The sequence below is a fragment of the Lipophrys pholis genome (assembly GCF_963383615.2).
Source record: "Lipophrys pholis genome assembly, chromosome: 15".
In the NCBI taxonomy this organism is placed as follows: domain Eukaryota; kingdom Metazoa; phylum Chordata; class Actinopteri; order Blenniiformes; family Blenniidae; genus Lipophrys; species Lipophrys pholis.
The window spans coordinates 24,779,139-24,789,138 of NC_137642.1; the positions used below are offsets into that span (position 1 = coordinate 24,779,139).

Sequence of the window (10,000 nt, forward strand, 5' to 3'; positions counted from 1 at the left end):
TGTCTGTTTCTCTGAAAAATGGCAATATGCAGTGATTGTTAATAGCGAAGTTGTAAATGTGTGACAGCACTGGAGAGAGACGAGGCAGATAAATGGCATGCGTGTGTGTGTGTGTGTGTGTGTGTGTGTGTGTGTGTGTGTGTGTGTGTGTGTGTGTGTGTGTGTGTGTGTGTGTGTGTGTGTGTGTGTAAATACTCTCTTCACTGATGGTCCTTGAGTAAACATTCACATGCTTCACACCATGTCTTCACTACGTCAATACGGCTTCAGCCGGGGCTGGATTAACTCAGCGATTACCGTCGAACGCCTTTACAGAGTGCAGCCTCTCTCTCACTGTAGGGCAACACAGATCCACCAATCACTCAGGCAGCCTTCAGACAGAAGCAACGTCTCCGGGACTCTCCGCCGCTCCGTGTAATACCTGCTGCACACCCAGCGAGCCGGCCCGGATCAGACGCCCATGCCCGGGGCTGCGGCTTTATGAACAACCAGTGTAGACAAAGCACGTCCAATAGAAAAGCTCTGTATGTTTGCCAGGTAATAAAACACCTCAATCAGATAGAAGTCAGATGATCGTCATGATTTATGATGCAAACATTAAGATCAAAATGACTGCACAGGACAAACACACTTTAGGCTTTACAACCTTACACCTCCTTTTCTCACTGGATGCTCCTCCTGCTGTGAACAGATTCCACCTGTTATTTAAGAACTCGTGGATTTTTACCACTTTAACAACAATATGCAGATTTTGTAAAAGAAACTATCACTAAAAGTACAAATGGGCAAAAATATCTGGCTTTTCTCCATTAAATGAAAATATGCTACCATATGAGCGTACAGAACTGAGATGGGCAGCAGCAACAATATTCTGAACAAAAGTGATAACAAGACAAACAAAAATATGTTAATATGTGCTGTTTTGGGTTGTTTCAACTCTCAATGAGGACCGTTCCTTTAATTGAGACATTATTGATGAAATCCCTTGTATAATTTGTGTTTGTATTCATGATGCTCTGGTTAATCCCACATTGTAGAGAAGAAGTAACATTGGTAAAACAGGACTTTGGATCAAAGATGGTCTCTGAGTATATTTTAGTATTGATGCTTTTTTCACTTTTCATGAGGAAGATTCAGTCGCTGCGATGCTCATGCAGCATTTCTGCACTATTATTCGTTAATGAGGGAATTCCTGAGTGTTAATATCATTTAATTTCAGCTTCATACTTGTGGTTTTCCTGCAGTGAGACGGGCGGGCGAACCACTGCACCACTGTACCGATATCACTTGACGCCTCTGTGAGCTTTTCACTGGTGAATCAATGAAGCGTTTTATAAAGCTTACCTTCATTTTATAGAAGTTATCTTAATGTAGTTTTGCTTTATTTTGTCTTTTAAAGGATTTCAAACGGGGCGGGTTTGGGAAGAGAGTCAAATATAACCGAGCAGTAAATTTACAAAGAATAAATATCTAAAAATTTCTCATAATTTTATTCATTGAGAAACATCAAAAAGGAAAAGAAACACAACTTGTGAATAATTCAGGCACAAAAAAGGAGAAACAGAACTTTTGGGGGGGTTTCGGACGAAATAAACATCCACAAGCTGCCACCAAAGGTCAAAGGTCACCTACTAACCTAACAAGTGCGTGTCTGTAAAACCCCAAAAAGCACAGGGACAACATGTAAACTCCCCGGCCGGGATTCACTCACATTAAATTGTTATTTTATTTACTGTCACAATGCAGCCGCATCTGTGCTTTATTTAATTTTTTAAACAAACACATTTTAGAGTAAATATCCTGAATAAAGTGTGACACAACAGACAGTAAACAATTCATTTAACTGTTCAGGAGGGATAAAAAAAAAAAAATTGGTTACACACACGTGTGTGGACATTTGTGATACTCTGAGCCAGCAGATGTATGTAATTTCATTTAGGAGGAGGGGAGGAGGAGGAGGAGGAGGAAGAGAGAGGGAGAGAAAAAAAAAAAAAAAGCTAGCGAATGAAAGAAAGCTTGAGGATTTAGCGGAATCGGGGGCTCGTGGATTACTGTAGTCAACTTTGAAATGGACGACACTCGGAGGAGGGATAAAGCCGGCGCTGACAGGTCATTGTGCTGCCTCCAAGTCAAATAAAACAAGCAAATAATAATGGCAAATATTAAGCTCCTGTGACATTGTGGCGAGGCGGGTTGGAAGACGGAGGGGGATTATAAAGCTATATCCCCCACCGTTAGCAAACCAGCAGCCAGCAGCCGCATCTCGTGAAGGGGAGGGGGAAGGGGGGAGGGGGGATGAGGGAGGAGGGGAGGTCAGAGGGAAGGTAGGCTCAAAGAGGAGAGGAGGTAAGAAAGGGTGGAAGGAAGGAGAAAAGGAGGAGAGCAGGTGAGGGGGGAGAGGGGGGATGGAGGCAGGACGATCGACAGCTGCTCAGCATCCGCCTCCCTTCAGGGCGACCTCTGACCCCCAGATGCTACCTGACTCTTAAAGAGACAGTCGCATCAAAACTCAATCAGGATCACACACAGGAGACAGTTTAGATAGACTTACTTCTGTTTTCTGAGTCTTAAAGATCAATTTTCTGGCTTTTATTCCTTCAGGTGATTATTCCGTTAGTCTGTACTAATTTTTATTTCAGAATGTGTTGCTTTATTTCCTGGACTGGCGTTTTTTAATCCTAGAATTTTGTTACTTTAGTTGATGTTGATGTTTTTTCAAAGCACTGTGTAAACTTTAGCATATGGAATAAATTTTTTACAGAATCCCGTCATCATGTCCTCTGAACTATTTCCATTCTGTTCAACCATGTAATGTGTACCATGTAACACGACTTCCCTGAACACTGACAGCCTTCTTTTGCACTAGTGTGCACATCAACAAATTACAAACACAGCAACAAATTATAAAAGCGATGTTTCTCACCAGATTTTAAATTACATGTGTTTCATCATTCTTAAGTGCACCAGAAGGAAGTAAGGTGTACTTTGAAGATTTATGATGTTGTGACAGGGATAAAGCACAAATTCTAGAAATACAACATAAGCTAGACCTTTGTCACTGTTTAGTACAACTCTTTAATAATTTACTCCAAGGTAATTACTGTGGTTAATTTGGTAAATAAATAAATAAATATGGTGACGTAATAAGTTACCAAATATAATTGATGATGAGTAAATCATTTATAGATTTTTCTTTTTACAATAAATCCACGAAGGAACGTCGAAGGAATATATTGCGCTCTGCTTTTGTGAAGGTTCAGGAGAAATCTGTGCATTTGGGACAACAATCTAGAATAGTTCTAGTAATTTGATCTGATGCCATTGTTTTTATTAAGATTCTTTCTTCTAAAACACACAAGAGTTTTATGTAGTTCCAACAAATGTAATTATTTCCCAAATAATTAAAATTATGAGCGAATACAGGCATTTAATTTGTACCAGACTGAAGGCCTGTGAAACTAAAAACTCTTTATAATGTAAATCAATTTGTAATGACAGGAGCAAAATGAGAAGATCTGTACTGTATTTCATATATATTGAAGCTTTTTCTAATAAAAAAGGATCCCGCTTGTGTTTTGTGACGAGTCCATCTCATAATGTTACAGTGGCAAAAGAAAAAACTGCTGATTGTTTGTGTTGTCTGAAGACAAATGGTGTAAATGTCGCTGGCAGGCTACACTGACACTGTCTGTGAATCCAGCCTTGGCTCCGAGACGCTGTGCATCCATGCTGGCTCTCAGGAGGCCATCTTGGATCAAAGCATCTGGCAGTTTGGCAGGTCGCACTCTGGGTCTTGCTGTTTGCCTTACACGCCACTTTTCGGTGCTTCAACACCGAGCGGGGCAGAGCGGAAACGGGCCAAACTCCGCCGAGGCTGCAGCAATAAATTTGGCACGCGTGCCATGTTTGATCAGCACATCAAAGGGTTCGTGGAATATGTCTGATGGAGATACACCGGGGCTTCCCCCACCGACAGGAAACTTTATCATCATTAATATCATGTTCGGTGGAACCTCAGCTATCATCGTGGCGAGGAACAGAAGATACGATCGAGGCAGGCACACGCGCCGAGCCGAGATACAAGCGATAGACGGATCCCAACAACCCCTCTATCTGATCGCCTGTCTCACTCTTCTCTTGTTTCACTCTCTCCGCCTCACAAACTCGGCCGGGACACAATGACACGGAGTGGCGACTGCATGCAGGCAGGCTGCTCTCCTCCGGGCATGAAGCAGAGCCTGGTTAGCATAGGTCACACAGATTTATGAGAGATGGTGGAAAAACTACAGAGGGAGAAATGAGGAAAAATGTAAAAAAAAAAAAAAAAAAGCGTGAGAGAGGATGAAACGGGAACATGTGCCTCAATAGCCAAATAAGATTAAGATAGCCATCTTGGCCACTGTTCCAGTCAGTTTAGATAGGAATAATGAAACCCACCCTGAGGTGGTCAGACGGCCGCTGCTGGTGGACTGAACTGGTTCTGAATAGGGTCTAATCTTATCGTGCACAATAATGCATTCAGTGGTCAAATATTAATGAATCTGCTATCTTTTCTTTGGCACTTTGATTTTAGGAGAAAGTCCCATTGATATCAGGAGCTGCGTTGTAAGAAAACCTGTCCAAGGTCACGAAATCACAAGATAAAGTAAAACCAACAAAACAATTTCACAAGTGCGATAATGAAATGTAAAATATGTCTGCTGTGGAGTATTGGGGGGAGTTCCACCTTTTGTCTGCTTTAGTAGTAGTAGTAGTAGTCTTTATTTCGAATTTGTACAATGCAATTAAAAAAAATAAAAAATAAAAAGAAAGTAATATACTGTACATACAATTCGAAAAGGAGTAGGTTGAAGTAAAACTTGTGTTTCCTACCCCTTTATACATTTTCAGTCGTTTGTTTCTTTTACAGTTTTACAAATGATTCAATTTGCAATCAGAACTTACATAAGCATAGAATATTTCTACTTCTTTTAAGTCTCTACAGTTTATACAAATTTTGTCGTCAGTTTCCACATTTACATTATTTATACATATATTATCTACATTACACACAATACATTTTATATAGTTTTCATTTTTTTAAAACACAAAATATCAACTTTCATCTGGATTCTCCTATCAAGTGGCACTCTCATATTTGTTGAGTATCATATTTTTGATTTGTTTCTTAAAAACCATTATGTTTTTTGACTCTTTAATTTCTTTCTTAAGTCCGTTCCACATATTAATTCCTTTCACTGAAATGATTCGTTCCATGAGTTTGGTTCTGAATCTGGGTTTTTTAAAGATGTCTGTTCCTTTCAGATTATACCGACTTTCTCTTTTTTCAAAGTTCTCTTGGATGTTTCCTGGTAATATTTTACTATTTGCTTTATACAAAATCTGATGAATATTATAATCCACAATATCATAAAATTTTAACACCTTGCACTTGACAAAAAGAGGATTTGATGAATTGATTAAACTCGTCAATGTTGGATGTGTTCATATCGAAGCAAACGAAAATAAATCATCTTACAAAATCTGAGCAACCGCTCGTGTTTGGCTTCACTGTTAACATTTTGATCAAAAGATTAGAGAGAGTCCACTTCCTTTCATAGAAGAAATCTGGGCTCAAGGAAATTCAATCCAAGGAAAAAGGACTGGGAGCCGCACATGATCGATCAGCCATAATGACCGCTGGCCTAATATTGTCTAAGGTCCTGTATATGGACTGGGAGTCATCTACTGAGCATGTGCAGAAGAACTATTTACTCCGTCTCCATGGAAGCCGGGGAAACACAACTTTTCTGAAACACTGCTGCTGCACACCACAGCCAGAGTCAGAGCTTTTTCAAAAAGTTCTACCTCGGCAGTCGTTTTCAAAAAGTTGCATGTTCAATGGCTCCGAGCAAACACAATGAAAAGGAAGTTTTCAGTTTTCCCCTCCATCATGTTAGCAGCAGAAACTCAATGGGACCAACAATCAACCAGGACCACCGATGACCATGTCGACCACAGCGTTCTTTTCTTTCACCACTTTTGAAGGATACTAACCAGTAAAACCTCACAAGTGCTGCAGTTGTGGACTACCACAATCCGGTCCTTTTCAAAATCATAAATCTCAACACTTAAACTTTTTGGTAATTTCAACACTCCTAATTTGAGGAGAAACTATTCACTTGCTGCCTGATATTTCCCACCAGATAACAGGAGTTCTAACAAGGAAATATTCAGTGTTATTCACAGGTTGAGCTGTAACAGTTTATTTAATTGCACGTAAATCCGCACTCGTGGGGACTTCATGTCAAGTGTTTCCTTTTTTAATAAACTTGTTTATCCATCTCTCGAAGAAAATTTTTATTAGAATGTTTAGATTTCAAAATATAGAGACTGAAAGTAATTTGATTTCTCTCAATGGTTGTCAGATCTATTGAAAGCAACAAGCTGGATCTTAACAAAACGTATGTCTTCTGAAATAACCATCATCAAAATGAATGAATTGATTGTTCTGCCATTAAACTGCAGAGGTCAACACTTTCCATTTAACCCCTTTTACTCTGACACTGTCACCACTGATTAGATTTTGATTGCATACTTTAACTTCCAGACTGTGCAGGACATTTACAAAATTAAAATACAGAAAACTAGTTTTGTACTCAAGTAATAGTTGCCAAACAAGATTCACCAGTGTGTCACACATTTGTAATCAGACTTTCTTCATTTGGTCAAGAACACACAGTAATGCTGTAATACTGCCAGATATTGTGCAATGTTTTGAAAAAAGAGGCCAGAGGAACCAGCTCACGTTGCACATTTTTGAGAATTCTACAGGCAATGTGATTTTAGAAAAAGTTACAGGTTTGTCTTTCCACCACATCGTTTGTTTCCATGTTGTGGCTTACAATAACTGGACAAGTAGGAACTTTCTCTGTGTGCCTTCAAGAAGCGAGCGCCTGGATAATGTGGCGGAAATGAACGAGACAGAAAGAGAAACATTAAAAGCTCCGATCACAGCACGTTCATCTCATTTCTTATCCCACCATTTTGTCATTTAATCCAATAGCTGCTAATCCAATTTGTCTATCGGACATGTAAAAAAGGCGGGGAGGAGGAACAGGAGGAGGAGGAGGAGGAGAAAGAGAAAAGAGGGGGAGGAGATATAGCTGAACTTCTCCTCTTGTGCTCAAGTCACTTTCTGAATTGCGTTTTTTTTTTTTTTTTTAGGGCCGAGCCGAAGCTTGTGTCTCTCTTGTCTCCGCCTGAGCGTCTGATATCAGCAGGGATCGGGGGGGGTGGGGGCATGAAAGCCGGGGACACATGAAAGGAAACGAGAAAAGGATGAATAAAAAGAACAGGATGAACATTGTTTCCTGTGATTAGGTAAGAGCTCGTTAAAAGGCTGTCACTGCAGCCATGTGAATATGCATGACGGGGGCCGGACTAATCAGAGGGGTCTGCAGTGAGGGCCGGAGTGTGTGTGTGTGTGTGTGTGTGTGTGTGTGTGTGTGTGCAGGAGGGAAGGAGGGAGGTGGTGAGTGTGTAAGGAGCCTGCTGAAGACTTGATTTAATTAATGTGAGGAGTATCTTGTTAGGAAGGAGCCGCTGAGAATGAAGAAGTAAACGTTTGGCTGCTCAGGACACAAAATATGGAGGATTCAAACAAACGGACAAATCGACATTTCTCAGTTCATTTCGTACAGCTCAATCAAACCCTGCCACTTTAATGGATTTGTTGTTTATAAAAGTATTGTATACATGTTTTATGAGGTTTTATTTGTATGTTTGTACTGGCTACAGATCGGCCGAGCAAAAGAAATCTTCATGTCAATGGGACTTCCTGGTTAAAAATAAGTGTCTGGGGTCTCATTGACCGACATCCTGTTGGAATTCATTTAAAGAAACATTTTTTTTTTTTAAAAACAAGGGAAGCACAGACACAGATGCCAGTATCTAGTATCAGGTCCGGTACTGCACAGAATATTCATACTTATGAAAGCTCCCTGATACAACCTGGCAAGTATTACGTGACGTGATGCGTCAGCAATGTCACCAGCAGGGGGACAAGAGAGCACAAGCGATGTCTGCGGTTTCGTGATTCCTTAAATTATGTTCTGATAGAATATCAAGAGGAGAAAGATAGTTTGTACAACACCAGCAACTTCATCACAAGCACAGTTAGCCCGATGTCGCTCAGTAGTTTAACTGCTCTGTGGATCGAGGAGGATTTTGATCCGCGCCGTGCTACATGCTACATGCTAAAGAGTTTCAGAGTCCTCACACCAGCGATGCTACATGCTAAACATGATTAAAGCAAGACTGAAACACTCATTAACACTGGAATGTGTGGCGTCACACAGCAAGCTCGGTCCCTCGGTCTGCAGTCTACTGTACACAGATGGCAGAGGAGTACAAATGAGGTTTTATGGCATTTACTAAATACTCGTATCGGTAGTACCGGCAAGTAACTCATATTTGCACTAGTCCTTTAATAAAGTGGTACCGGTGGATCCTTACTATTTCCCCAGTTTGAGAAAAGTTTAGGTTAACAAAATGTATCTTCATTGTTTTTTCATGTTTTGTTGGTTACAGGCAATGATTAATCAAACACAATGCAATTTTCATTAGTTTTTCCATTTTCTAACATGTTTAAATGCAAGTAAACTGCATCGCATAGTGTTGCTGGTTTCAAAAAGTCACTTAGAATAGTCTTTTTTCAAGTACAAATCATAAACTATGCTAAATGTTTGATTTTGATCAGTTTTACACATTCCAACAAGTTAAATGACCTATAATGGTGTTTAGTGGGTTAAAAATTACAAGGAGAGTGCATTTATCTTTCAGTTTGTGCAACAGTTGCTACAACACACAGCTCGGCAACATTACAACACTTGAGATATGTGGAAGAATCAGAACGTTTGCTCCCCTCCCCTCGCTCTCTCAGCCTCCTCTACATTGCACATGTGATTTCTTCTGCCCGTTTCTATTCTTCCCTGCTCTCTAGTGGAGTGCTGCTGAGGGCTATTTTTTTCGAGGGAGTCTTGTACGAGGCCTTTTTTCAGCTGTCCTCAATGGCACAATGGTTCCCGCGTATAGAGCAGATTCCTGCTTTATTGAACCTGTGTATAATGTCTTCTGAATGGAAGCACATTAACCGATTCACACTTACCTCCTTCCCTTCCTCCCTCCCTCCCTCCCTGCCTCCTCCTCCTTCTCCTCACACCAAAAAAGGAGAAAAGTGAAATACGAAGGAGGGAGAAAAAAGAAAAAGAAAAACCCTCCTCTGGCACTGAGGCACAATGAGTGCCTTTTCCACTGGTGTCATTTGTCAACCAGTGCTTGCTTTACAACCCACAAAAGAGGTGGAGGTTTGGAGCGAGAGAGAGAAAGCAGGCAAGTGGGAGATACGCACGAATTGGCTCTTTTCCATAATTACAATTATTAGTTTTCTCATTAACACATTATTCAGAGGTTTATTCGTGTGTCAGCATGCTGCATATGAAGCTTCAGAGCTTTCCTGGTTACAGATGAAGGTTACAAAAGTCTCAATATGTGACTCAGGGCAAAAATGTTTGCCTGCCACTGTGATCAAGAAGCAGGGTATAATTATTGAGAATGAGTTAATAAACGCTCTGGTGAACTGATCACGAGCCCAACCAAAGCACGGCTCAACCACAGTGTCGCATTCTTTCATCGTGGGGAGATTAATGGTGGTTATTGCAGGCAATGTCATGTATATTGTGTTACAGAGAGGTAAAAAAGACATAAGTGTATGACTATATAAATGGTAGCAGTGATGTCCATGACAGGTATAACATGGGCGAGCAGATCCAGACTTACTGCTTGAATTCATTTCTTACAAATAGGTCCGTGCTGGATGGAATTTATCAATCAACAGGTCTGTACAATGAACAATGAGTTGGTGATCACACTGGGGGGGATGAGAGGATGAGAGGATGAGAGCTGGATGGATGCTATGGGAGGAGCAGGCGAAACCGCAGCATGAGAGCGACATGTGCTG

At 40.6% G+C, this 10,000-nt stretch overlaps 1 protein-coding gene across 1 annotated transcript in view; it reads right to left on the bottom strand.

Moving 5' to 3' along the window:
* Positions 1-10,000, bottom strand: part of ehbp1 (EH domain binding protein 1) — a 187,637-nt gene that overhangs the window by 12,351 nt on the left and 165,286 nt on the right.